Source organism: Canis lupus, chromosome 2 (genome assembly GCF_048164855.1).
Source record: "Canis lupus baileyi chromosome 2, mCanLup2.hap1, whole genome shotgun sequence".
Taxonomy (NCBI): Eukaryota; Metazoa; Chordata; class Mammalia; order Carnivora; family Canidae; genus Canis; species Canis lupus.
The window spans coordinates 60698362-60725667 of NC_132839.1; the positions used below are offsets into that span (position 1 = coordinate 60698362).

The window sequence follows — 27306 nt, forward strand, 5'->3', positions numbered from 1 at the left end:
TGCCTCAGGCTCAGCAGTGGTGTCCACGTTGTTCACTCCCTGAATATGTTGCCTTTTTTTTCTTTTAAGATTTTATTTATTTATTCACAAGAGACCCAGAGAGAGAGAGGCAGAGAAACAGGCAGAGGGAGAAACAGGCTCCATGCAGGGAGCCCGATATGGGACTCGATCCCCAGACGGCAGGATCACACTCTGAGCCAAAGGCAGATGCTCAACCACTGAGCCACCCAGGCATCCCAATATGTTGCCTTTGACTTTGTCCTTTGAAATAGTCTTTTCTGGCTTCCAGGCCATCATGTGCCCCCTGCCCCTGCCCCCCATTTACTGATCCTTTGCAGTTTCTTGTCTTTCCCATGCTCCCTACTCGTGGACTCTGAGGGGCTCAGGAGGAGGTCCCCAGACTCTCCCCTCATTATGCAGGACTTGGCGTCTTATGGTCTTGTCCAGTTTCAAGGCATTCAGTGCTATCCAGGAGCACGGACGTCCCCACGTCCCTCTGTGTCCTGGGTCGCCCCCCTTGGCCACAGCCTTGTGTGCCCTCCCCCTGGGGTGTATGATGGACACTCAAACTCAACATGTGTGAGCACAAGCTTTTGTCCTTCGCCACACTTCTCTGCTCTCTTCCCATCTTGTCGATGGCGACCCCATCTCTCTAGTTGCTCAGGCCAAGAGTCTTGGAGTCACCCTTGAATCTGCCCCCTGCCCCCTGCCGCTCCCTGCCCCCCACCTTCAGGATGGCAGCACAGTCTGCTCGCCTCCCATCCAAATCTGTCCAGAATCCCCCTTCTAACCTCTCCTTTTCTGCCGTGTCCACCGTGGCTCAAGCCAGCACCTGCTGAGCTTGGATTATAGAAACAGCCTCCTGTCCGGCCTCCCTGCCTCCATTCTTGCTTCTTGCAGTCTGTCAACTTAGTGACCAGAGGCAGACTGTGTCACGCCCTGTCAGAGACCTCCAATGGCTCCCGGTTCACTCAGACTTCACCCTCCTCACCGCGCCCTTCCTCCCTGGTGGCATACCCCACTCTTCCTTGCTGGCCTATTCCCGCCCCACTAGCCTATTTGCTGTTCTTAGAAACCGCCAGCAGCGCTCCTGCCTCATGGTCTTTGCACTTGGCTGTTTCCTCTGCCTGGAATGCTCTTTCCCCAAATATCCACAGGGCTTCTCTCACTTCCTTGGGGTTTTTGTCATGTGGCCTCTTGAAGTGAGGATAGTGCCATGTGGTGTGTTTAAGATCGCATCTTGTCTGAGGTCTGGTCCTCTGGAAAGCGGAGCCCGAGGCTGGGATTGGGGTGTGAACACATGTCTGTGAGCTGTGAGTCCGGGTGGTGAGCACGAAGGGGGAGGGAGGCCTCTCGGTGCCAGCTTTTCAGTGACCTGGGGTGATGTCCAGCAGGCTGCTCGGCTCCCCGCGGCTCTCCAGAAAGCGTGCAGGGTGGGGCTGTGATTTGGGGGAGTCTGCAGGCAATGGCACGGGGAAGGCAGGTGTCTGCTCAGCTGTCACCTCCTGCTTCTCTCTGGTTGAGGTCCACGCCCGGAGCTAATTCACTCACAGGTCTGGCGTCTTCCCAGCCACTGGGCCCTGGCTGGCCATCCCATTACCAGAGGCCCGGCTCAGGATGTGCGGCTTCTTGTCTGGAAGGGCAGGGCCTGGACACAGGTGGGCACTGCTGGGAGGGAGGGGCCAGAGTGGCTGCGGGCACACGCCCCACCCCTGCTGCGGGCACATGCCTCACCCCTGCTGAGGGCCCACCCCCACCCCTGCTGTGGGACACACCCCACCCCTGCTGTAGGCACATGCCTCACCCCTGCTGGGGGCACCTGTCCCACCCCTGCCGCGGGCACACACCTCATCTCTGCTGGGGGCACACGCCTCACCCCTGCTGAGGGTACACACCCCACCCCTGCTGGGGGCACACACCTCACCCCTGCTATGGGCACACGCCTCACCCCTGCTGGGGGCACACGCCTCACCCCTGCTGCGGGCACACGCCTCACCCCTGCCCTAGCACCTCCTTGCATTCTTTCCTGTCTCATTTTGTCCCTTGGACTGTAGTGTCTCACATACCCAAGTTTTATTTATTTCTGTGTTTAGTGTCTCCCTCTCTCCACTTGAAAAGAAACTCAAGAAGGCAGGAATTATCGCTGTGTTCCCTGCTTCTTCCTGTCGGTTAGAGCAGCGCCTGCTCCGTCGTAGGTACTCTGTAAATATTTGTTGAATGAAGGAATGAAAGAAGAGTCTATTTCATCGACCCAAAGAAGATTCTCTTTTGAGTAGTAGGTTTAATGCCACAGAATTACATTTTTTTTCTGAGTCTTATATATTTCTTGACTCTGTACAGTGGATAATATTTATTTAGCCACATCGTTACGAATGTGGAGTATTAGATTCTATGTTATAGAGTCTACCTCTACAGACAAAGCACACAAGACTTCGCTGGGGCCAGGCAACAGGATGTCAGTGTTTAAACCCTGCCACTGTAAAATAAATAAGTGTGCACATGTGGTGGGGGCAAGTATCTGGAAGGATCAATGCCCACTTCATAGCGCTGGGCTGGAGGCAGGCAGGACTTCCATGTTTACTTTATGTACTTCTTTTATGCCTCTTTTTCTAAAACAAGCATGCATTACTTCTATATTAAACATTTTGTTTCTAAATTTAAAAAAATGTCCAATTGAGGATTTGGAAAAATGACCTTCAGTCCGGAGTCCAGATGAGGCCCCTGGGGTCAGAGGCTGCAGAAGAGCCCTGGGCAGAGCGGCCACTCCCACCTCTCTCAGACCCTGGGTGTCCCTGGAGATGTCCTCTCTCTGGGTGTCCCAGGGGAGGCTGCCTGGGGCCAGAGCCCTGGTTCCTTCTGGAGGGGGCATCTCAGAGGCCGGCTTATTTTCCTGTTCGTGTGGCTGATCGCTGGCAGCCTCCCCACTCTGCTGGTTGCTCCTGCTGTTAACACAAGGCCTGACTATTGATGCAGACAGTCAGGATGCCTGCTCAGGTGGAGCAGGTGCTACCTTGGACAGGTAACTTCACTCATTCATCATTCCCTGCAGGTCTGTTTTGCCCTGAGCCTTGTGCGTGATGAATAAGACACGGGCATGGGCCTTAGGGAGCTCATAGGCTAGTGGGGGAGACAGCCACACAGCCAGGTTCACTCCATGCTCATCTCCCACAGGGTAGACAACGTGTAGGCACTGTTCTAGATGGGAGGGTCTAGAGTCCCACAGGTGGGCCTCCTGGAGGAGGTGGAACCTGAGCTGGGGCATAGCTGGGGAGAAGGGTAGTGGAGCCAGAGGCAGATGACAGGCAGTGAATAGGGGGCCACTTTGTCACCACCTTGGTGGAAACAGGGAGGATTCAGGGTAAATAGAAACATGGAAAGGAGGCCCAAGGTAAGGCTCAGTATATGGTATCCCATCCTCCTCTGGGAGAGTTGGGGCTGAGGCAGGGCCTCTATCCCTTGATGAGGTAGGCCAGACACCTTTATCCTTTGGAACACCTGGCACTGGTCATGGATCATAACCAGCTGCCCCTTAGATTGTGCCACGTGCATCACCAAACCCTGCAAGGCAGCATTATGTGTCCTTGGACCCTTAGGACCGCATCATGCCCAGTGTGCTGCTCTCAGGGAGATCCAGGACTCGGATGCCCTAGAAGGAGGGTGAGGGCAGGAGGGGGGCCACATGAGTGGGGTGAGGGGCAGCAGAGGGAGACATGGCGGCTGGACCATCTGGATGAAGAGCTGGAGTGGCCCTTGTCGATAGAGTGGCAAAGACAAGGCCAGGAGACACATGGAGATTTTCTCAGTTTAGTCAAAATCCTTGGATGTTATTTTTCTTTATTTATTTTTAAAGATTTTATTTATTTATTCACGAGAGACAGATAGAGAGAGAGAGAGAGGCAGAGACACAGGCAGGGGGAGAAGCAGACTCCATGCAGGGAGCCCGATGCGGGACTTGATCCTAGGACCCCGGGATCACGCCCTGAGCCAAAGGCAGAGGCCCAACCACTGAGCCACCCAGGTGTCCCCCAAATCCTTGGATTTTAAATGTCAGTCCCACATATCAGAACCAATTTAAAAGATTTTAAAAATACTTAAAACATGCAGAAAATTTTGGAAAATAACTAAGAAGCTTCCATGTTCCCACCATTGACACTATGGTTTTAGATTTCTTTCCAAAGCAGGAGACTTGATGTTGCTGATGCAGAGTGGGTGCTAGACCATCCCCCCCCAGGCCAGGAAGAGACAGGCGCCTCCAAGTGGATGACAACTATCCCCATGACGCCTTGTACTTCCACCATGTCGTGATGGTACACGCTGTAACCCGCGTCTACACAGAGGGCTGCCCGGTTTATTCCTCTAGCAATGTGCTCAGCTCATAGCACAGGATGCTGCTGGAGACTTACCTAGGTGGGTGCATGAGGACCTAGCTAATTCATTCCAGATGTGTTCTCCTGCATGCATGAGCCATGTGAAGGGGCTGGGGGGTTGCTTTCACCATCATTTTGTTCCTCACTGTGTTAGTTTACTATCACTGTGTCACAAATGAGCACCCCTGGAGCAGCTTGAGACACTGCTATGCCACGTCTCACTGCCCCTTCATTGCCTATTATCCTGTGGGTCAGGGGTCTGTTCAAGGAGCTAAGTGGGTCCCAGTGACCACACTCTCTAGTAACCACACCCCAGACCTCTTACCTGGTGAGGACAGAACCTTTTCTTTACTGTTTAAGCCATTCTGAGTTGAGATTTAAGTATTTGCTGTCAAAGGCAATCTTAACTCACAAAGACTCGGAGAGATCCAGGGCCGGGCAGTGGGCTGGCAATGGCTGATGTTTGCACCTGAACATAAAGCTCTTGCACATAACCGCTGAGCAAGGGGCAGTGTGGTAGTTTCCTGGGGCTGCTGTTACAATGTACACAAATAGGGGGTCAGGGGCTCACACTCTGGGAATGTGTTCTCTTATAGGTTCTGGGGCCAGCAGCTCAGAATCAAGGTGTCAGCAGGGCTGGTTCCTGCTGTGGCCGTGAGGGACAACTGGTCCCAGGCCTCTGCTGGCTTCTGGGGTTTGCTGGCATCCTTGCTGCTCATGGACTTGTAGGAGCATCACCCCCATCTCTGCCTTCATCTTCACATGTTGCGCTCCTTGTGTGCCTGTCTGGGTCTAAATGTCCCCCTCCTCTTTTTTATTTGATTTATTATTATTATTATTATTATTATTATTAATTATTTTTGGCTGGGTACAATATACTTTATTGATGGTACATGACAAGGTAGGGCTCCCCAAGCCCCTCCCCTTCCTTGGGGTCTAGGATGTAAATTGGATGTCAGGAGATTCTCAGTGTGTTGGGGGATTAAGTTGGGGCAGGGACTCCCCAGCAGCTGAGGGCCTCTCTCTTCCTCTTGTTCTTGCTGGGGCTGGTGGTCCAGGAGGCTCTTACTCCTTGGAGGCCATGTGGACCATGACGTCCACCACCTGGTTGCTGTAGCCGAATTCATTGTCATACCAGGAAATGAGCTTGACGAAGTGGTCATTGAGGGCAATGCCAGCCCCGGCGTTGAAGGTGGAAGAGTGGGTGTCACTGTTGAAGTCACAGGAGACCACCTGGTCCTCAGTGTAGCCCAGGATGCCCTTGAGGGGGTCCCTCCGATGCCTGCTTCACTACCTTCTTGATGTCGTCATATTTGGCAGCTTTCTCCAGGCAGCAGGTCAGATTCACAACTGACACGTTGGGGGTGGGGACACGGAAGGCCATGCCAGTGAGCTTCCCGTTCAGCTCAGGGATGACCTTGCCCACAGCCTTGGCGGCGCCAGTGGAAGCAGGGATGATGTTCTGGGCAGCCCCTCGGTCGTCATGCCACAGCTTTCCAGAGGGGCCATCCACGGCTTTCTGGGTGGCAGTGATGGCATGGACAGTGGTCATGAGGCCCTCCACAATGCCGAAGTGGTCATGGATGACTTTGGCTAGAGGAGCCAAGCAGTTGGTGGTGCAGGAGGCATTGCTGACAATCTTGAGGGAGTTGTCATACTTCTCGTGGTTCTCGCTCATCACAAACATGGGGGCATCAGCAGAAGGAGCAGAGATGATGACCCTCTTGGCCCCGCCTCCCAAGTGAGCCCCAGCCTTCTTCATGGTGGTAAAGACCCCGGTGGACTCCATAACATACTTAGCACCAGCATCACCCCATTTGATGTTGGTGGGATCTCGCTCCTGGAAGATGGAGATGGACTTCCCATTGATGACAAGTTTCCCGTTCTCAGCCTTGACGGTGCCGTGGAATTTGCCATGGGTAGAATCATCCTGGAACATGTACACCATGTAGTTGAGATCAATGAAGGGGTCATTGATGGCGACAATATCCACTTTGCCAGAGTTAAAAGCAGCCCTGGTGACCAGGCGCCCAATACGGCCACATCTATTCACTCTGACCTTCACCATCATGTTTTGGGGATGCGGCTGGCCCTGCACCAGAAGACACGGCTGTCTGTCAAACGGGGAGGAGCAGAGAGCCCCCCTCCCCCTTTTAAAAGATTTTATTTATTCATGAGAGATATAGAGAGAGGCAAAGACACAGACAAAGAGAGGCAGAGGGAGAAGCAGGCTCCCTGTGGGGAGCCTGCTGCAGGACTCGATCCCAGGACCCCAGATCCCCTCGGACCTGAGCCGAAGGCAGATGCTCAACCACTTAGCCACCCAGGCATCCCTAAATGTCCCTTTTTCGTAAGGACACCAGTCATGTGGGAATACAGCCTTCCTGCTCCAGTATGATCTCAGCTTAATTAATTACTTCTATGATGGCTATTTCCAAATAAGGTCATGTTCTGAGGTCTTGGGGTTAGGACTTCAATCTATAGTTTTTGAGAGAACCCAAGTCAACTCATTGTGGCCAGTTATTACTGTTACTAACCTTACGGTTTCATTGAATTCCTTCTGCATCACCCCCTCCCCTCACTACACACACACGCAGACTGGAAACTGTGGTGTCCTTGGTCCTGTGGCCAGAACGCTGCTGGGACAAGTGCAGGAGAGGTGGGGCTCCGGCTCTGGCCCCGTGTTCACTCTGTTCCTGGGGTGGCTTGGCTTGACACTCTGTTTTCTCATCCAGTATGACAGAGCCAAGCCCCCTCCTCTCCCCTGGGTGGCCCTGTGTTTCCCCTCACTGTGAATGGGCTTTGTAACCATGAGGTGCTGGCCATGGGTCACTCATCCTGGCTTGGGTGCTGGCTGTGGGTCACTCACCAGAGCCTTGGTCACTGAGGACAGGAGGCCTGCAAGGACAGGGACAGATTGGGGTGGCCGAAGGCCGGAGCCAAAGATGGATCTCGGGGGGATTGTTTCAGATTAACCATGGGCACTGGTCGCCACTCTGTATGGATCTGAAATGACTGTGGGACTAATGATCAGGAAGGCAGAGAACAAAGCCCACCTTCTTCCCAGGAATGAACTCTCTGAGATTTCTCCGGTGAGAGCAGCTCCTCAAAGGTTTCCAGGAGAGCAAGGAGTGGTCCACTTGTTAAGTAGACCAGAAATAACGTGCATCGCTGCTGCTCTATTAACATGCTTGCGTGGCTGTCAGACCAGGCTCTCTTAGGGGCCTCATCTATAAGTCATGAAACACAAAACACAATTAAATTGCCCTGAGGTTTTAACACATCCAAGGCAGCTTGTTGGAGTCAGAACACGGATTCCCTGATGTCCAGGAGCTAATAGAGGGAGGGATCCGGGCCGGGGAGAATTAAGTGATCTCTTGCCTGCTCCGAGCCAGCCTGTGCTGTGCTGCCCTGCGTGATTGACCCTGGAATGAGGCTGTTGGATTTAGAAACCTCCTGTTCACCGGCCTGCATTTCCCTCACATTTAAACGTGCACAGGGTCTAGAGGGGAACAGGCCAGGGTTCCAGTCTCAGATCTGTGTGTGGCCTTGGACATGTCACTTAACCCCTTCACCTGTCACCTGTGAAGCATCTCACCTGTGAAGAGGGCAGCCTGACAAGCACCTTTCAGGGTGGTTAGGAGATGATCCTCGGTGACGTTTTTAACTGCCTGGCTCAGAGCTGGCGTCCAGAAACGGCCAGCCCTCCGGGGGAGCACTGGAAGCCGGGCTCTTGAGAACAGAAGAGCTACTTCTTCTGGATGTTCTTTTCAGTCCTACCTGAGATTTGCTTCCAATCGGTGCCAACACTCAGGAAAACAGGGTGCTATTCCCCAGGAAAGTCAAAGATCCATGTCGCTGCTGCTCCAGAAGTCCACCCTGACATCCCTGCTCCCGGTGGGCAGGGAGGCATGCACAGGCCGGTCCTGGCAGCCTGTCTGCAGTGGCCCACATGGGGACAGCCCGAAGGACAGTGCTGTGTCCACATGGTGGAAACGGATGTAAGCACCACCGTGTCCACACCATTGGGCCCTCTGGCAGTCCGTTGTGATGGGAAGCTGGGCTTGACAACTGGGGTGAGCCTTATAAATATGGTGTTGACTGCAAGAAGCCAGACTCCAGAGTCTGATTCCATTGATGTGATGTTCAGATAACAGGCCCAGATGGGCTCTGGGTTTGGAGGTGTAGTGGTTGCACACTACACAGTGCAAGAAGGCCACTGTGACATCAGCAGCAGGATCCTGGTGACCCCTGGGGGTTATTGTCAGGAAGGGCCCAGGGGCCCCTGGGAGTCCACTGTGTTCTATTTCTTGACGTTGGAAGTGATCCCCTGGGCTATAATCACCGTGAAGTTAGATGCTTCTGTTTCACATACTTTGGATTTGGTTGTGTCCGTCGCTGATTCACCTGATGGAGTCCTAACCCCCAAGACCTCAGAATGTGACCTTATTTAGAGACAGGGTCTTTGCGGACATTCAAGTTAAAGAGAGGTCATTTGGGTGAGCCCAGCTCCACCCTGACTGGTGTCCTCACAGAAGGGAAAAGTGTGGCCTGGAGACACGCACGCACGGGGAGTAGACCTTGTGCAGATGAAGGCAGGGGTCTCCTGGCCCAGGAAGGCACCTGGGAGGGAAGCCTGGAGCACATCCCCCCACAGGCTGTGGAAGCAACCACCCTGCTGATGCCGTGATCCGGGACCTCTAGCCTCTAGGGTGCAGGACAGTACGCTCCTGTTGTTTAAGACTCTCGGTTGGTGGTACCTTGAGAGGGAAGCCCTAGGAAATGAATAAACGTAGAGAGAAGGGGAAAAATGCAGCTTGCATTCAAGTGTTGGGCTGAAGTACTTCTGATTAGGTCGCGGTGGACAAGGGGACCAGTGCCCCCAGCCCGAATCCCTTGCATCATCTGTCTGCCCCATGTTTTGGTCAGTGAAACCCTGAAGAGACCTTGGTTCTTCACGAAAGGGCCAGGCTGGGTTTAGAGAGGAACCCTCGGGTGACTCCGGGGTCGGTGTCACCACAAATTCTGATCTAGGGGACTAGAAGCAGCTATCTCCCCCTCCCCCACTACAATAAGGGGTGTCTGCTTTGGGTTAACTACATCGTAAGCAGATTAGACGTCGTTCCTAATAAGGGCCTCTTGAAAAAAAAAAATAAGGGCCTCTTGGAGCAGTAATGAGACCTCAGGCTCTGGCAGGAAGTAAGTACATCAGGCCCTTGACATAGGCAGTGGTGGTGGCAGGCACCCATGTGTGCCATTTCTTTTTTTTTTTTTTTTTTTTTTTTTTTAAATTTTTATTTATTTATGATAGTCACAGAGAGAGAGAGAGGCAGAGACACAGGCAGAGGGAGAAGCAGGCTCCATGCACCGGGAGCCCGACGTGGGATTCGATCCCGGGTCTCCAGGATCGCGCCCTGGGCCAAAGGCAGGCGCCAAACCGCTGCGCCACCCAGGGATCCCTACCATTTCTGACCATCTGCTCTGTGCAGGGGCTGGGGGCTGTGCTGGCTCAGCCTGGACATCCTTCGGCCCCTTTGCAAGCTTCTGGGGGCAGGGAGACGCTGCAGTCCCGGACCACTTCCTGGCTGTGCTAGTTTTGGAACGTTCCTCTGTCTTCTTTCCTGGGACTGCCGTAGCAGAGCACCCCAGGCGGGGGCTTCGACAAAAGATGTTTCTTGTCTCCCCTTCTGGAGGCTGGAAGACTGAGACCAAGGTGTGGGCAGGTCATCTGTGTCCCATTCTCCTCCTCTCTCTAGGGCACCTGCCATAGTGGATCAGGACTCACCCAGCTGACATCATGGTAACTTAATCACCTCTTGAAAAATTCTCCCTCCGAATACAGTCACATTCAGAGCTATTGGGGCCTAGGGAATCAATATAGGACTTTTAGGGGGAACACACCTCAGCCCATAACCCCTGTAAGCTGTAGCTCGTGCAGCTGTAAAAGACAGTAGGAATGATGTCCATGCCCAGAAGGGTGTCATGAGGACCACGTGCTTGTGCTTCTGGGTACCCAAGAAACGGTGCAGGCCAGGCTTGTTTGCCACCTGCAGACCCCTGCACTGCCCTTCCCCTACGCCCGGTTCTGGCCCCCAAGGGTCCCCCTGTGGGTGAGCTCACCCAGGCTGGCCTCAGACTTGCTGTGGGGCTCAGCCAGCGGGAGGCACCAGGAGGGCGTGCCCAGAGAGGCCAGGCTGCGTCTCCTTCACTCCTGTCTGCCTGGCTCCTGTTCTGGAAGTGGCTGTGCTCTCCCCCAGCCCACAGCTCCTGTCTGGCGGTCCCTCCCTCCGCCGTGGACTTCAGCTTTCCCTAGGAGTCAGCTCACTTCTCGCTTTTGACCTTGGAGAGAAACACCTTCCCTCTTGTGTTCCCAAACTTAGCCCAGACCTGTGCAAAAGCTCTTTCCCCAACCCTCATCATTCTCCGCCGAGCAAGGCACCCATGCACCTTGCAGCCCCTTCCCGATTGCCCATGATTCTGGAACGGCACATGCCCAGCGTGGAGAGGAGGTGTTTAGGGAATGTTCCCTGAATCAGATTCATGATTTTCAAAGGGCTCAAAGCCCTTGGATTAAAGCATTTTAAAAATGCAAAGTTATATGATTATTCATATATTATTCATCCAGGGAGTCTTAGAATTGCTGCCAGCGAGAGCTCCCCAGCTTTCTGGGGCCTGGCTTGTTTTCCTTAATGAAAGTGAATGTCCTTTCGTGTCCTGGCCTGGCTTTCCTTTACGTGGGTTTTCTGTATCACTCAAGTGAATGAGGAGGGCAGGATAGAGTCTGTCTGAGGGTAAGGGCCCTACAAGCCCAAGGGAAGGCGAGGGAGTCCAGGTTTGGTTGTGGTGGGGGTGACCATGGTGACTCCATGGAGAGAAGAAGCACCAGCTAGTAATTCAAACAGTAAAGGCACAGAACCACCCACCTGTCTGCCTGCTGAGCAGCCTCTGGTGAGAGCTTTCTAAGGGCAGTAGGGCCAGAGCCCCCTCTGTCTCAGAACCCCACGATGACCCCCCTCTTGCCGGTAGAATAAGATGTGAGGCCTTCAAAACCGTGCCCCAGCTCACCCCAGCCTCATGCCCATCGTGCTCCTCCTCTGCCAGCTGCATAGCAGACCCCTCTCTGAGTTATTTATGGCTTCCTAAATGTGTTTCGCCAGTTCACACCTCTGCACCTGTGCCCGTGCTGTGCTCTCAACCTGGGATGCTGTCGTCTGCAATCAAAATATTCTCAACATGAACAAAATGTCAAGGATGGAAAGAAAGAAATGCTTACTGCTTTGTGAGTGAGTGAGAGCTGCTGCAGGGAAGGCTCTGTTCCCGGGACCCGAGCTCCAGAACAACAGACGGTGCCTGACTCTCTCTGGCCGTGGGCCCATCTCTCTTCCCACTGACCCAGCTGCCTCTGTGGTGGCCCAGACTCTAGGTGAAAACCTCTGGCTTTACACTCAGAGGGACATGGGATCCAGTCCCAGCCCTGCCCTGCCCCTTGCTAGCCATAGGGCCCTAGGCAGGTCCCTCTTGGGGCCTCAGTTTATTCCTCTATGAAATGGGGTGAGGATGTTTGTTATACAGGCTAAAGGAGGTGACCCAGGGGAAGAGCTGGCCCGCAGGTGGCCCACAGGACTCACTTCAGAAATGGCCGTGGCTGTGATTTTAGGGCTGATGTTCAAGGGTGGAGCTGGACTCCGATATCTGTGTTGGGATGGGAACTGTTTTACAAATTGTGATAGTGGGATTCTTGAATTGGACGCTGGGCTGTGAGTGATAGTGAGCCATCGACTATGAATTTCAGGCTCCTCAGCCTTCCCAGATTCGGGGGACGATCTGTTCCCATCTGTTTCCAGGGCCTGTGATGGGGTTTGGCTTGCAGGTGGTGAGCAGCGAGCCCCACACGAACTCTCTTCCGTTCCGGATGCCCAGACACAGCGGGGTAACTTGCAGGCTCTGCCCTGGACAGCTTGCCCTCCAATGGGGGAAGCTAACGTGCATATGGACAGTGACAACACAGAGAGCTTGGGGGGTGCTGTGGGAGGATGGGGATCGTCACTCTCCTGAAGAGATGGGTGGGCAGGGCAGGCTTCTTGGAGGAGGTGGTGGGGAATGAGCTTCAGTTCAACAGCTGGGTAGGAATGTTTAGCCAGGACAGGGGGGCCGGGGAGTGTAAATTAAAGAGTCACCTAGAGACTCAGGCAGGAAGTATGGGGGTGCTGGGAGAGGGGTGCTGGGAACTTCCAGCAGCTTGGTGTCGGGCAAATCCTTTCCTTTGACACATGCCACTTCCTGATGGGCAAACCAGAAAGGGTGATGCTCGCCAGTCAAGAGGGGAAGCGTCCCGAGGCCACCGTGTCAGCGCAGGACAGAGACTGGGAGCCATCCTTCCAGGCTGAGCAAGCCTCCAGATTCAAACTGGAAGGAAGGCTTAATGAAGGGCATTTGCTGCTGCCAGCGCTCCAGGCTGGGAAGTCCCAGGTCACAGCCCCAGGGTCTGGAGAGCACTCTTCCTGGCTTTGCAGGTGGCCACCTTCTTGCTGCACCCTCACATGGAAGAGAGAGGGGGCTCCGGTGTCCCCCCCCCCTTATAAGGGGCACAGATCTCATCCCCCATGACCTCATGACCTAGTCACCTGCCAAAGGCCCTCCTTGCTGATACCACCACACCGCAGGTATGGCTTCTGCATATGATAGGGCGGGGGGTGGGGGTGGGGACACAACTCCATTCTGGACAGAGGGAAAGGCCTGACTTCTGGCCCGTTTGTCTCTGGGCTTCTCAGAGCACCATGAGACCCACTTTCTCATGTATCTGAAATTTGATTTTACCAAATGTGATCAGCCGCTGGGAAATTCATGGTCGTCCCTGCTCCCCCTCTTCCCTTGCCCGTCAGTCTGCTGGTCCGCAGCAGAGATGAGGAGAATTGTTCACCACGGAAGTCCTGTGCTTCTAGAGGATAAAATATCCTCTAAATGCACATTATTGTTATTTTTATTACAGGCATCAGAGCAAAACCACCAGTTCAAAAGAGCTAATTTAGTTAGATCAGGCGTAAGTGCTACTCGAGTTGAAAACTCATTCTCCTTTGCGGTATTTTCTTTTGGGTATAAATCAACAGAAAGGCTTTAAAAATATTTTTAGTACTAATGTATTTCAATCATCTGGTCGGTCACCTCTGAGCACACTTACCTCCTGGGACCTCCGTGTGATTACCCCAACTGACTTGCCCGACAGCCATGCAATCCTGCCTCCGTTCAAACCATATTTGATTTCATGGGTTCCAATAGGGAGCAAGGGGTAGGGTGGGAGGAAGTACCCACAGCTGTGACTGTGTGGGGCAATGGGCGGTTCCCCCGCAGACCTCCTGGACGTGGACTTGGGGAATACTTTCTTAGTTTTGCGTCAGGGCTCCAGGAACCTTCCCTCTCTCCTTGCAGGTGCCTCTCCAGAATGGCTCCCCTGGTCAACATGAAACTTAAAGTCGTCCTGTGGAAGTTAAATACCCCGGGATACAGAACACCATCCAGGAGGACTGGTGCACAAGCCTGAGCCCTGGGCAGGCAGATATTACTCGTCCATCGGGCTCCACCTCCCACTAAAGCCTGATCTTCGGCAGGTCCAGGCAGACGCCCCCTCCCCCACCAGAGTCAGGATGGTCATGGGTGAAAGTTGGTAGCCACCCCAGCCTCAGCCCCTGATGGGCTTGATCCCAGGACCCTAAGGTCATGACCTAAGCCCAAATCAAGAATGGACGCCCAACTGAATGAGCCATCCAGGTGCCTTTTCAAGGCTGAATAGTATTCCATTGTGTGGATTTTCAATGTTTTGTTTGTCCATCCATCCTTCGATGGACACATGGTTCATTATGGTTTTACACATTAGCTGTATTTCTTATGAAGTCTCTTATGCCTCCCTCAGTCCCACAACAGCCTAGTGGGTAGGCATTGGGAATAACAGGTTTGAGGCTGTTGAGTGATGAGGGACCCAGAACGCACAACTCCAGACTTGCCAAGCCCTCTCCTCCTCTTGGGGCTCCCGAGGAAACTGTGCCAACTTCATAGTCGTGACATGAATGCTCAGTGCCGGGATGTGGGATTCTTGTCAATGCAGGGGTGTCATGTGTGTCTCAGATTTAAGGCTCCCGTGGGGCCCTCTTCCTCTTGAATCCAAGTCTTAAGCTTAGTCTTGAGCTTGCAGGTGGCCCCTGGAGGAAAATGTGGATCTGGGAAAGCCAAGTCATGAGCCATCTGCCCATGCATCACCCAGACAGCAGAAGCCACAGGCAGATTTTCATGGCTTTTGGTGTCTGTGGCTCATCTGTCCACATGGCCCAGTCACTTGCCTGTACCCTGACTAACTGGAGGGCGGTGTCTAAGAAGGTGGACAGAATTGTCTCTCTTCCACAGTAGACAATGCAAGGAGCATGAGGCTCATTGTAAAAAGAATGGAGTAGAGTTTCTGAGACATTCAGTGCCTCCTTCAAAGCCCCCCAGCCAATAAGAGATTGGTCAGCAGTTTGGATCTTTCCCTTGTAAACTTGGATAGCTTGTCCCTGGCCAGAATGCAGAGCTGCTGGGCATGCATGGGTGGGTGGCCAGAGGAGGGAAGAAGAGTGTCCTGATGGATGTCAGCGGGCTCTAGGAAGTTAGGGGAGAGCAAGGAGCAAGGGGTGGCCAGGTTGGGGAGTAAAGGTATCTGTGCAGAGCAGAATAATGCCCTCCTCAAGATCTCCTTGCCTGAGTCCCCAGAATCTGTGAACTTGTTGTCTCACATGGCAAGAAGCTTTGTAGAAGTGAAAAAGTTAGGGATCTTGAGATGGAGAGTCTCTCCTGGATTATCCAGGTGGGGCTAGTGTAATCACAAGCATCCTCAAGAGAGAGAGGCAGGAGACCCAAGAGAGAGACATGAGGTCACAAGCAGAGGTCAGAGACAGATGGGAAGATGCTGTCCTGATAGCGAAGATGAATGAGGAAGGCCACGCCATGGAAGCTGGCACCCTTACAAGTGGGAGAAGATGAGAGCTCTCTTCGAGAGGGGACCGCCCCACCAACCCCTTAATTTTGGACTTCTGGCCTCCAGAAGTGAGAGGGAATGAATGTGTTAAGCCCCCCTCCCTTGCCCCAGGGGACTCCGTTAGGGCTCCCTGGGGGTCTAGTATGACTGACCACACGCAGGGTGGTCCCTAACCACCACCATCCTGTCTGAATGTGGGGGCCTTTCTCATTTGTCATGTCTGAGTTGGCCAGTGTTTCCCAGATGGCAGGACTCTTCCCAAATCAGGCAAAAATGACGTAGACAGATAGCCAGGGAAGCTGTGACTCCCAGCAAAGGGGCAGAACTTTGCAACGTTTGGCAGGTGGAGCCAGAGAGCTATTGGGTTCACAGACAGTTGGCCAGGGAGGCATGTGGTGTCAGACAAGAAGCAGGTGGGGAACAGGGAATCAGCAAGGTGAGCCTGAGGCAGGATCCCCAAGAGAATTATCAAATATGGTTGAGAAAGAACCTTCTGTGATGGTTTATTAGCCAGGGTTCTCAAGAAAAACAGTCAGTGGGGAAACACATGTTCAAAAATAATATGTGAGCCAAGTCCTTATAATAAATCTCACTCTAGATGTTGGCTCAAAATGATGTGAAGACCCAGGGAGGCAGGTGATGTGGCTTAGGGTGAAATAAGTTGATATTCATAATTCTTGGCTCCTCTTGTAAAACTTTTTGTGGTGCTAACACATACACACTCAGAAGGCACGTATTGTATGGACCCTGTGTGAGGTGTCTTCGTTTTTTGTTGTTGTTGTTGTCATTTTTGAGAGAGAGAGAGAGAGAGAGAGAGAATCAAAAGTAGGCTCCATGCTCAGTGCGGACCCTGAGATCATGACCTGAGCTGAAATCAAGAGTTGGACGCCCCATGGACTGAGCCATCCAGGTGTCCCCCACCCCTGCCTCATGTGAGTTTTCTGTGGTTGCCATAAAAAATGACCACAAATAGGAAATTATGCTCTCAGAGTTTTGGAGACCATTAGTCCAAAATCAAGGTGTTGGCATGGCTGCCTCCTTTGGGAGGCTCTGAAGGGGGAATCTGTCCAGGCATATGTCTCTCCCAGCTTCTAGCGGTTTCTGGAAATCCTTGGTGTTTCTTGGCTTATAGACATGTCACCTGATCTCTGCCTTCATGTTCACATGGTCTTCCCCTCTGTGTCTTCTTTTCTGTCTCTTATAAGATTAGTCATTGGATTTAGTGCCCATCCTAAATCCAGGAAGACTTCATCTCGAGATCCTCAGCTAAGTCCATCTGTGAAGACCTTCTTTTTTGGTAAGTTATATTCACAGGTTCTGAGAGTTAAGACTTGGACATGTCTTTTGTGGAACATGAGTCAGCCCATTACAGACTCCACCCCTTAGACCAGTCCTCAAAGTCACAGGCATCCTAAGAATCAGGCCAAGGCATGAAGGTGTGCCCTCTGAGAGGGAGCTGTGCTGTAGGGAGGGAGGAAGCTCAGGGAGGGAGGCTGTGGGAGTGGAGATCCTGCTCCACACACCTGGTGAGGGAGCATGTGAACAAAGGCACAGGGAGCAAGGGGGGTCTGTCACCCAGTGTTGGTGGGTAGGGAGTGCCCACGGTGAAGGCTTTTAGGCTGGCTCTGCAGCGATAAGCTAGGCCCAAGCAGGAGGAGAAGGGGGAAAGATGGTGAGCTTCTTGAGGGCAGAACTGAGGGGGTGGGGGTGTATGCTGAGCTTAATCCTGTTTCCCCATTACTTTATAATAGGTACAACCTCTCTGAGCCTCACACAGAGAAAAAGGCAGAGACACAGGCAGCGGGAGAAGCAGGCTCCCTGTGGGGAGCCTGATATGGGACTTGATCCCAGGACCCTGGGATCATGACCTAAGCTGAAGACAGATGCTCAACCATTGAGCCCCACAGGTGCCCCCCCCCTTTTTTGTTTATTTTGTTGTTGTCTTGTTCTTCTGATTCTCCTTTGCTGCTTTACTTTGTGCTACATAAATGTTTTTAGTGTCCCCTTTTAATTCCTTTTGTTAAAAACCATATGCTGTGGATGATTTTCTCAGTGGTTGTTCTAGGGACTGCAAAAATACATTTGAGCTTGTCTCGGTCCACTTCAGATTAACACCAGCTTCTTTCTGGTCAAATGTGGAAAGTGTGCTCCATTCTTCCTCGCTCTGTGCTATCATTGGCATACATCTCATGTCTTTTAATGCTTATAAACTCAGCAGTACAGTCTTATAATTACTGCTCATGTCCTTTAAAGAATTGAAGAGAAAAAAATAAGAAAAATGTATTTATAGAGTATTTTATATTGACTCTCATATTTACCATTTCTGCTGCTTTTTATTTCTTCTTGTGGATTTAAGTTATCATCTGGTGCCAGTTCCTTTCAGCCTAATGGACTTCCCTTTAGAATTTCTCACAAGTTTGCTAACAATAAATTTCTTATCTTTATTTATCTGGGAATGTTTTTATTTCACCTTTAGTTTTGGAGGGTAGTTTTGCTGGATACGGAATTTTTTGTTCACTTTTTTTTTTTTTTTTTTAGCATTTTGAATGTATCATTCCACTGCTTTCTGCTGTGTGTGTGTGTGTGTGTGTGTGTGTGTTTTCTGATGAAAAGCCATCTGTTAATCATGTTGTTCTACAATACATGAAGAGTTGGTTTTCTTCTGCTTCTTTCATGGTTTTCTCTGTCTTTCAACAGTTTGATTATGATATATGTAGGTATATGTCTCTTTGGATTTAACCTACTTGGGATTTGTTTAGTTTCTTGGATGTTTGAAGTTTTTCATCAATATGGAAACATATTGGCCATTATTCTTCATGGTTGTTTAATTCTGTGTGTGTGTGTATATGTGTATGTGTGTATAAAACAGCTGTTTTAAAGTCTTTCACTACCAAATCCAACTTCTGCGGACCCCTGAAGGCTGAAGAATGTTTTTCTTGGTCCCCTGATTATAGCTCATATTTCCCTGTTTCTTTGCACTTCTCACTTTTTTTTTTTGGTTAAAAATTGGACATTTTATCAATATATCACATCAACTCTGGATTTTTATTTTCTTCCAGAGGTTATTTCTGATTTTTCCTTGTTCATTTGTTTGTTTTTTGAAGTAACTTACCTGGGCTAAATCTTTGAAATCTATCTCCCTTGCTGTGCGTAGCTCCTGGTACTTTTTATTTTAATTTTTAATTTTAATTTTTAATTTATGGCTTTTGTATCCCTGTGTCTGCCTAGGTTAGAGATCAGCCAGTATTTGATCAGAAGTATTCTCAAATACCATGAGTTAGTAAACCTATCCTCTATCAAAGACTTTTGTGTGGGTAAAGGAGCACATTCAAAATTTAGGCATTTTCAAGTTTCCCTGACTTTTGCTTTTCATTGGGTTGCTCATGTTTCCTATGTGAGTACACATGGCCTTAGGATCAACTAGGAATCTGTGGCTAGTTTGGGCCATTTCCAGAGGCACACAGTCCCAGCCATTCTATACAACCTCCAAGACAATAATTTCCACTGTCACTGATGCTAGGCATGGATGTCACCCATACAGGGAAGGTGCTATGGGAACATCCTGGGAGAGTGCCATGGGAGCAGTCTGGGGTCAGTATGCTGCAGACTCACTGTTTCTACCTGAAGTGTAGCACTTTTCAAGTGTGAACACTTCTTAGGTGGTTGCACGCTCTTGGATGATTTCCAGCATGTGGAAATGGCTGCTTTTGTCAATTTGTGCAGTTTTAGAATTGGTTTTTGGAAAGAGCATTTGCCAACCTCTTCACTTGGCCACAAGTCAAAGTTCTGCCTCCCCAGAGTGCATTTGCAATTGGGAATATGCAACAGAGCTGAGGGTGCTTGGAGGGATAGAGGAAGGGGAGAAGTGGCTGTATATGAGGCTGTAAAGGTTGGTTGGGGTAGATAAGACTTCATTTAGCAGAGGAGAAAAATGGCAGTGCCCATAGGGAAAGAGGTTTTTTCCCAAGTTATTGAAGCTCAGTCACTAGAGAGCTAACACTGGAACCTGGCCCTCCTGACTCCCAATCCAGTGCTCTTTCCTTTATGCCATATTGCTTTAGCAATTGTTGTTTAGAAGTCTGAGTCTCCAGGATTTTCAATATGTCAGATCCATCCATCCATCCATCCATCCATCCATCCATCCATCCATCCAGAACAAAAACTGACATGGCCTTAGTGTTATGACCCTCATAGTCTCAGAGTGGGACACTAGCCTCAGGAAAGGGCCTTGCAAGATCCATTTTGAAGAAGTAGTATCCCATGCTTCTCTGTTAGTCTTAGTTAAGGTAATAGCCCTTTCAAGGGAAAACAATGAGTTTTAATTAACCTCCAAGCTGAAATCCCTCAAAACATGATTTCAATCAAATATAATTATGGAAAATTTGATTTGTGAAAAAAATTTAAGTGTGTAAAGCATGTAAATAAAAAACAAATTGTCATAGTCCATAGTTTGGGAGCAAAAATTTTGATTTCTGAAATGAATCTCAAAGGCTAGAATACTGTGAGTTCTCTTTCAAAATATTTATTAAAATGGGAGCCTCTGAAAACTCCTTCTCCAGACAAATCTATAACCCTGAGTCCCTTGGCCTTACACAGAGGGAATGCTGTGAAGCGGCATGGTACTTAGACACTTGCCAGTTGCTTGCGGCTGCCTATGCTATGCCAAGGAACCATATGGAAACTGAAAAATTCAGGAAAGAATCTGGATGCTTTGTCCACATGACAACAAATAATTGGGTATTTGGAAAGGAGATTTGGGGCTATATCTTGAGTCATCCTCTGGGAATTCCTAAATACCACTTCAGAGGGATTAATGGAATTTTATATTTCATCTTTCTCTCTTCCTTCTCTGTCCCTTTCCACCCTTCCCCACCCCTAGGGGTCTTATTCAATAGTCACATCCAAATCTATGTCTCAAACCCTGATTCTGTCCTGGACACCATTTCCAAAGGCCTCTGGGGCCTCCCTGCCAGTGTACCCGTGATGGGTAGGGCTCACCAAATGTCTCCATGCTCCTGTGTCTGCCAGCTGCCCTTGTAGGTAGGTCAGGCCATGAACCCAGGCTCTGGCCAATGGGATATGAATGATAGTGAGTGACTCCCAAGTCGAACCCCACAAAATATCCTGTGTCGTTCTCTGGCTTTCTCTTCTGCCGCAGTGACCTTGCAGGCTAGCTGTTCCAGATGGCAGAGCTACAAGCTGGAGAGGGGAGGCGCCTGACCTGTACTTTGTAAATGAGTGCAATGCACCTTTCTTAGGTTATCCCACTGAGATTTGGGGTTCATTTTTACTGCAACCCAGCCTAGCCTAGCTTAAGAGCTCCAGGATGTTTCACAGACACCTTGGAGGCAACACATCCAAAGCGGAGCATCTACCTTCTTCAGATTTGTTCCCTAACTGTGTGGTGGCATCACTATTGTCCTAGATGCTTCTGAATCTCTGTAGACTCGGATTCTCACCTTGCATGGGAGGTGCCCACCTCCATCTCCCCCTCCCCTGTGCTTACTCACATCTCGTCATCTCTCACCTGGACCAATGCCCTGTGCCCTGCTGGCCTCTCTGTCTCTTTTCCAAGTTCTGGCTTTAAGGTGTTGCCAGAATTATTGTTCTGAAACACAAATCTGATCATGTCATCCTGTTCTTGAAAGCCCTCAAACATTCTCATTCACCTTGGAAGAAGGCACAAGCCTGGAGTGTCTGGGCTGGCTTCTCCTCAAGTCATATGGTTTCCTCTGCAAGTTGTATGGTTTGTCCTGCATGGTCAGGCCGCTTGCCCCTCCGTTTACGGGCGGTGGACCTTTGTCCTTTGTCCCTTGTAGGTGCTGCGCTCTGTGTTTTAACTTCATCTGGGTCCTGGTTCATCTTTCAAGACCTGCTCAAGTGTATTTTTCTCTTTGCCAACACCTCAGGCAGAATAAATCCTCCCTTCTTCCTTCCACCATACTCAGCACATATTTCCATAATAGCCTGTGTTCTCCAGGGTGCTCATGCTGGTAAGCGGGAGGAAAGGACAACAGGGTTGAAAAGTTGGGGAGAAAATTGAATTGGTCAAAGTCACATAGATTGTTAAATCGCAGAACCTTTCCATCCTTCATGCACCTTCCACGGGAGTCTGTGAGAGGGACAGCGAGGCAGCCATGTGTCTTAAACCATGAATGTGCTTCTGGGGAGCACCTCATGGGGCTGCTGTCCTGGGGAAGTACTAAAGTTGTCCTTTCTCTTGTTTTACAGATGGGGAAACTGAGGCCCAGAGCACACAGCTGCCAGAGATGGAGGAGGTGTGTGCTTGCTGGGTCCTTGGTGCTGCTGGCAGAGGGTGGCACCTCCCGTCGGGCCACGGACATGCTGGCAATCTGTGGGACTTAGCCCTCAGGACCCCCGCCCTTGCCCTACAATTGAAGACATACCACACCCCAGCCAGGGCAGCTGAGAGGTTGGCAGAGGACTTCTGAGGGGATAGTAATGGATGAGATATGTGTCACACAGGCCGAATGTGGGCTGTTCTATCATTGTCGTACCTGAAGACCTGTCGGCGGTCCAGGTGCTCTCCTGAGCATTGTCTCGCTTGCATGGCAGCCTGTGACTCAGGTGCAGTGACCGTTCTCAGGGGATGTGGGGAGACTGAGACATGAAGACAGTGACTCACCTAGGGACCTGCAGGGCTGGGACCAGGTTAGGGCCCCAGCCTTGCTCCCGGCCCCTCGCTGGGAGCTCCTCACCCACCAGCAAGCACCCTGTGACACACTGTGGCGGCTGCTGGCACACATCATCCCACAGCCACTTCTGAAACATCAGTGGCTCCCTGTCCTGCAGATCCACTACTCCCTAGCTGTGTGCTCCAGGGTGGCTGTCTTAGCCACTCTGGGCCTCAGATGCCTTGCTTCTAAAATCAGAATAACTGTGCACCAAAACACCTGGCCCATGGAAGCTAGTTGGCAAATATTGCCCTCCTGCCACCAGTTCCAGTGAACCCTGGTGTATGGTGTACAGGGTGGGGTGGGGGCGCTTGCCTTTAGCTGTGACAGCAAGTCTGAGGAGGAGCAGGGCCCACCAGAACTGACTGTATGCTTCCTCCCCCCTTCCCTTGCAGATGTTTATTGGGCTCCTACTGGGCCAGGGCCTACGCATTTTTTTAAAAAGATTTTAATTATTTATTCATGAGAGACACACAGAGAGAGGCAGAGACACAAGCAGAGGGAGAAGCAGGCTCTATGCAGGGAGCCTGATGTGGGACTCGATCCCAGAACCCCGGGATCACGACCTGAGCCAAAGGCAGATGCTCAACTGCTGAGCCATCCAAGTGTCCCCAGAGCCTGTGCTATTTGGCTTCCATGGAGACTTCTGGTGGCTGCCATCTCCCCTGCTCCTGGGAATCCCCAGGGGTGGTTTCTGCCTAGGTGTATGTCCGTCCTAAGTCCAGCCCTCTCTCCTCTGCCCTGCCTGCTGGAGTGACCACAGTGGGCTCTGGTCCTCGCAGACTGATGGGGAGTCCCTCTTACCAGGGCCCATAGGGGTTACTTTCCAGGGCCTTCCTTGCTGTGTATCAGATGACCAAGTACCAAGGCTCCAAGAAGCTGAGGGCTTACTTCTAAACCACAGTGCATCCCAGTAAGAAGGGGTGGTGCCTGCACTGGTCAGAGCTGGTCACTGCTCACTCCCCATCCCCATAGTGATTTATGCGTGTACACAAGTGGGGAGCAGTGGGGCTCGGGATAGGCCCCATAGCCTCTGCCTACCTGCCACAGGGGTTGGGTGGGTCATGGGCATGCTGGGAGCCCCAATCTCAGTGGATATCAGTGGAGTTGATAATCATTCCAGCCCTGTCCCAGCTTCATGGGGTGTGGGGGGATCAATGCCTGTGGAAGCCTGGGCAGAGGGGTCTGGTAGAGAGGAGGGCACCCCAGGCCTACCCGGACAGGCCTTGCTGGTGCATGGGGAAGCACAGGTTCTTTAGCCACATGCCGCTGCCACCCCTTGCTGTGGGTGGAAACTTGGCGAGCCCCTCTGCCTTTTTGCGCTGTGCCTCTCTTTCTGCTTCTGGGAAAAGGGGATGATGATGAAGCCCAGCCCCCAGCCCATGCAGAGGCCAGCAGAGTAACACTGCAAAGTGCCCGGGCAGAGCTGGTGTGGTCAGTCGGCGGTGGGGAAGCATCTCCAACTCTGCGACCACCCTGTGGTGTCATTGACCTGCCTGCCCCCAGCATACGGCTGACCTCCCTGAGGCTGGTCCCTCGTTCTGGTCACCACCTGGACCCTAACACCACCCAGATGCTCGAGGGACCAGGAGGCCTCAACTGTCATGCCCTACCCACCCTGCCCTGTACTCTTTTGCCCTGCAGCCCTGCCCAGGTCCTCAGATGTCCCCCACATGGCCATCCTCCAGGTCATTACCCACGCTGGTCCCTGTGCCAGGAGCCCTCTTCTACTCTTTCCACCTGTTTATCCTTCCAAGGATTGATTTGTTTCCTGCTGTCTCTCTGGGGCCAAGAGCCAGGAACATAATAGGTGCTCCGTAAACAGCTGATGAACAGAAGCAGGAAACCGACCTGTCCCACTGCATTAGCTGTGCAGCGTCTATGATTTATTATTATTATTATTTAAGATTTTATTTATTTATGCATGAGAGACACAGGGGCGGGGGCAGGGACACAGGCAGAGGGAGAAGCAGGCTCCATGCAGGGAGCCCGATGTGGGATCTATCCCGGGTCTCCGGGATCATGCCCCGGGCTGAAGGCGGCGCTAAACCACTGGGCCACTGGGGCTGCCCCGTGCCTACAATTTAAAGGAAGTGGTTGCCATCCTGGTCCCTGCCCGGTTCCGGGCTCCAGCTTGGTGGGCCTCTCACACCTCTGGCATCTGGCAGGCCCGCGGCTGTGGTGCTCAAGGACGATGAAATCCCTGCCTCCACCAAAAAGTGACCACGACCACTGCCCCCATCACCCTTTCAGAATGTGCCATCCAAAGATCTGCCACCGCCTTCTGCCCTGTCGCCTCCCACTTCGGATTGGAGCAGCCAGACCCATGTCTCACGGTGGGGCCTTCTTGTCCTTCTCCACCTAGACATAGTTCCCTTCCGTCTCCAGATCAGACTTCTGCTTCCGGCCCGAGTTAATGTCCTGACCAGCCTTCCCTGCAGCTTTGCTCCTTTCCCTTGACAACCTGATAACGAGATCCCTGTGCTTGATCTTTCTCCTGAAAGCCTCCCCTGCAACCCCGTGTCATTTGCTGAAAGTCATTAGGAGACTTCTCTGCAAGGCACTGCAGCCCCCCACCCGCACCTGGCAGCTTCCCTATCCCACCCCCCAACACCTGGCAGCTCCCTCCCACCCTGGCAGCTCCCCCACCCTGCAGCCTACCCTGCTGCTGCAGCTTCCTCTCCTCACCTGGCAGCCCCCCTGCACCTGGCACCTTCTTCCACACCTAGCACACCCGCTCCTCCCCCCACCCCACCTGGCAGTTGCCTACAGGTGCAGGCTTCTTAGTCTGGTTGGAGATGTACTGGGGGTGGAAGGAGTGGGAGAGTGGGACTAGTGCTGAGGGCACAGTGCAGGGGAGAGGCTCCCCTCTGTAGAGTCTGGCACCCAAACAGCCTGTCCCCTCCGTCTCCCTCCTGCTGAGTCCCCAAGCATCCCTGAGAGCATTGCTCATGGATTCCTTGGCCGCCTCTGAATCAGGCCCATGTGGGCAATTGTGCAAGCTGAGCTTTGTCACATTTATAGAGATAAATTAAAATATTATCACTGGAGACCTTCGATAACTTAAAAGAGCCTGAGACTTTTAATGAGTAAGTGGTCTGATTAAAAGTTGGAGAGATGGAAGTATTTCTCCTCCTTCTTGGATGGGGAGCATTGCCGTGGAATAAGGAAGCCAGCCTGGATCTTGAAGCTAAAAGGTCTGGATTGGGGCTCAGTGGGGCCCCTACTCACCTCTCAGGAAACGCTCCATCTAGTGGGTCCAACCACATGCCAGGTGTTTGGCATCTACTCTTTCAAGGCTCCTTGTAAAAGCTGTGCCAGGTCAGCGGCTCACGCTGGCTGTACACGGAGTCACCTGGCCAGTTCAGAGAGGACTGAATAGCGGGCTCTCCCTATGGAGGTCAGGAGGGTCCCCTCTGTGGTTCTCACATGGAGCCCAGGCCTAAAACCACTGGGTTAGCACAGGGGCTCTCAAACTTGGGGGCACATTAAAACACAGATCCCGGGGCCCCATCTGGGAGTTTCTGGTTCAGTGGGTCTGGGATGGGGTACAGGCATTGGAATTTCTAACCAGTTCCCATTAATGCCGATGCTGCTGATCCAAGATGACTCTCAGAGGGCCACTGAGTCCAGGGAGTCCTGGTGGGACCATTACAGAAACTGAGAGGGGACATGCTTCTCATAGGACACCCAGGTGGCACACGGGAACATGTCGCTTTGAATCCCTCAGATAAATTACTGAATCCTAGTGTGCCTTCACCTTTACCTTCAAAGTGGGGAAAATAGTGCCCTTTCTGTGTTGGTGCTATATAGGTATTATTTGGATGTGAGGTTCAATTAGGTTTTCCTTCTGGAACAATCTCTGGCCAGAGTAGGCTCAACAAGTTGTAATGCTGATTATTTTCCTTACTGCTTTCTGAAGGATTCGTTGAAGGGTGTCCCCCTCTGAGCAGCCTTCTTCCCTTGGCCCCAGACGGCAGCAGCTCCCCCTGCCATAGGGAGCCAAGCTCCCCCTGCCATAGGGAGCCAAGCAGCTCCCTCTGAGTACCTGCTTCCCCAACGTCGCGATTGATCATGTGTCTCCCCCATCACAGTGTGCACTCCCCATGAGCAGGGGCCAGGGGGGATGGGTCTGGAGCCCAGTGCCCCACGTGGAGCCTGGAATAAGGAGGCAGTGTGGGAGGTGGCTGGGGCTGCTTCCCCTGTCTTAGGGTGCTCCTGTGGCAAATAATCAGGGATTGCAAATAGGTAGTGTGTTTGTATCACCCCACACACCCGGAGCATGGGTGCCAGACCCATGCATCCGCACATATGGTACCTCCGCCAGCATTCACACCCATGCCTGCTGAGCCAGCGGCTGCCCCTGTGGTCTCCCCAGACTTCTCTCCATCAGGACACCAGGACAGCATGCCTGACTGCCACCTATTCACCTTCGTTTCTGCATGGGAGTCTCTTGAGTCTCTGACTTGGTCACTAGTGAGGGTGAGGCCAGTGGGGGTGCAGCAGGTGCTGGGAGTGGGCTTCCTTCCGGCTCCCCGAGTCCCTTGGTGCCTTCCCTGGGCCCAGCCACCAAGGTCTATCTCAACCTGGACAGGAGCCTCCTAAGTGGTTTCCTGCACTGGTCCTTGCTCTGACAAGTCACTGGTCTCACTGCCCCGCCCCCAATCCCCAGCCCGCTTAAAATCCTCCAGAGACTTTGCACCAGGCTGTGAATACAAATCAAGCCCGCTGCGTGCCTGCCTCGTGCCTCCCTCCTCGGGTTGAGGGTGAGCTTGGGCTGGGATGGTGGCTCTTGTGCTCCAACCCCTGCTGGGATAGCTCTTCCCACTTTGCCCACCATTAGCTCCTCTTCCCCTGCTTCTCATTGTCAGCTCAAAGCTACCAGGCCTTTTAGTGACCCCTTCATCTCCGTGGGGTGACTACCTTATGTGTCCCTGGGTCCTTACTACTGTCTGAGATGAGCTTTCCTTGGGATCTCTCCTCACAGAGGTCAAAAGGGTACCCCCTGTGGTTCTCACATGGAGCCCACAGGGATGAACAGGAGCGCAGCGGCACCGGGAGCCCATCTGCCTCCTTCATCACCGTGTCCCTGTGTCTAGTGATGTTTGAGAGCTGAGTGACCTCGGGGAGTCCCCACGTCTCTGAGCTTCGGAGTCAGACAAGGGATGAATCAGTCCTGCTCTTTTGAAAGCCCTTCAGCCTTATCAGGGCAGAGGGAGCCAGATGACTGTTGTGGAAAAGG

At 52.1% G+C, this 27306-nt stretch overlaps 1 long non-coding RNA gene and 1 pseudogene across 1 annotated transcript; one reads left to right on the forward strand and one right to left on the reverse strand.

Moving 5' to 3' along the window:
• Positions 1 to 5251: 5251 nt before the first annotated feature.
• LOC140610333 (glyceraldehyde-3-phosphate dehydrogenase-like) lies at positions 5252 to 6435 on the reverse strand (annotated as a pseudogene).
• A 7341-nt stretch (positions 6436 to 13776) lies between these two features.
• Positions 13777 to 25109, forward strand: LOC140619473 (uncharacterized). Its single transcript, XR_012019358.1, has 3 exons — positions 13777 to 16666; positions 17121 to 17276; positions 21601 to 25109. It is a non-coding gene; the product is annotated as an uncharacterized lncRNA (long non-coding RNA).
• The last annotated feature ends 2197 nt before the right edge of the window (positions 25110 to 27306 follow it).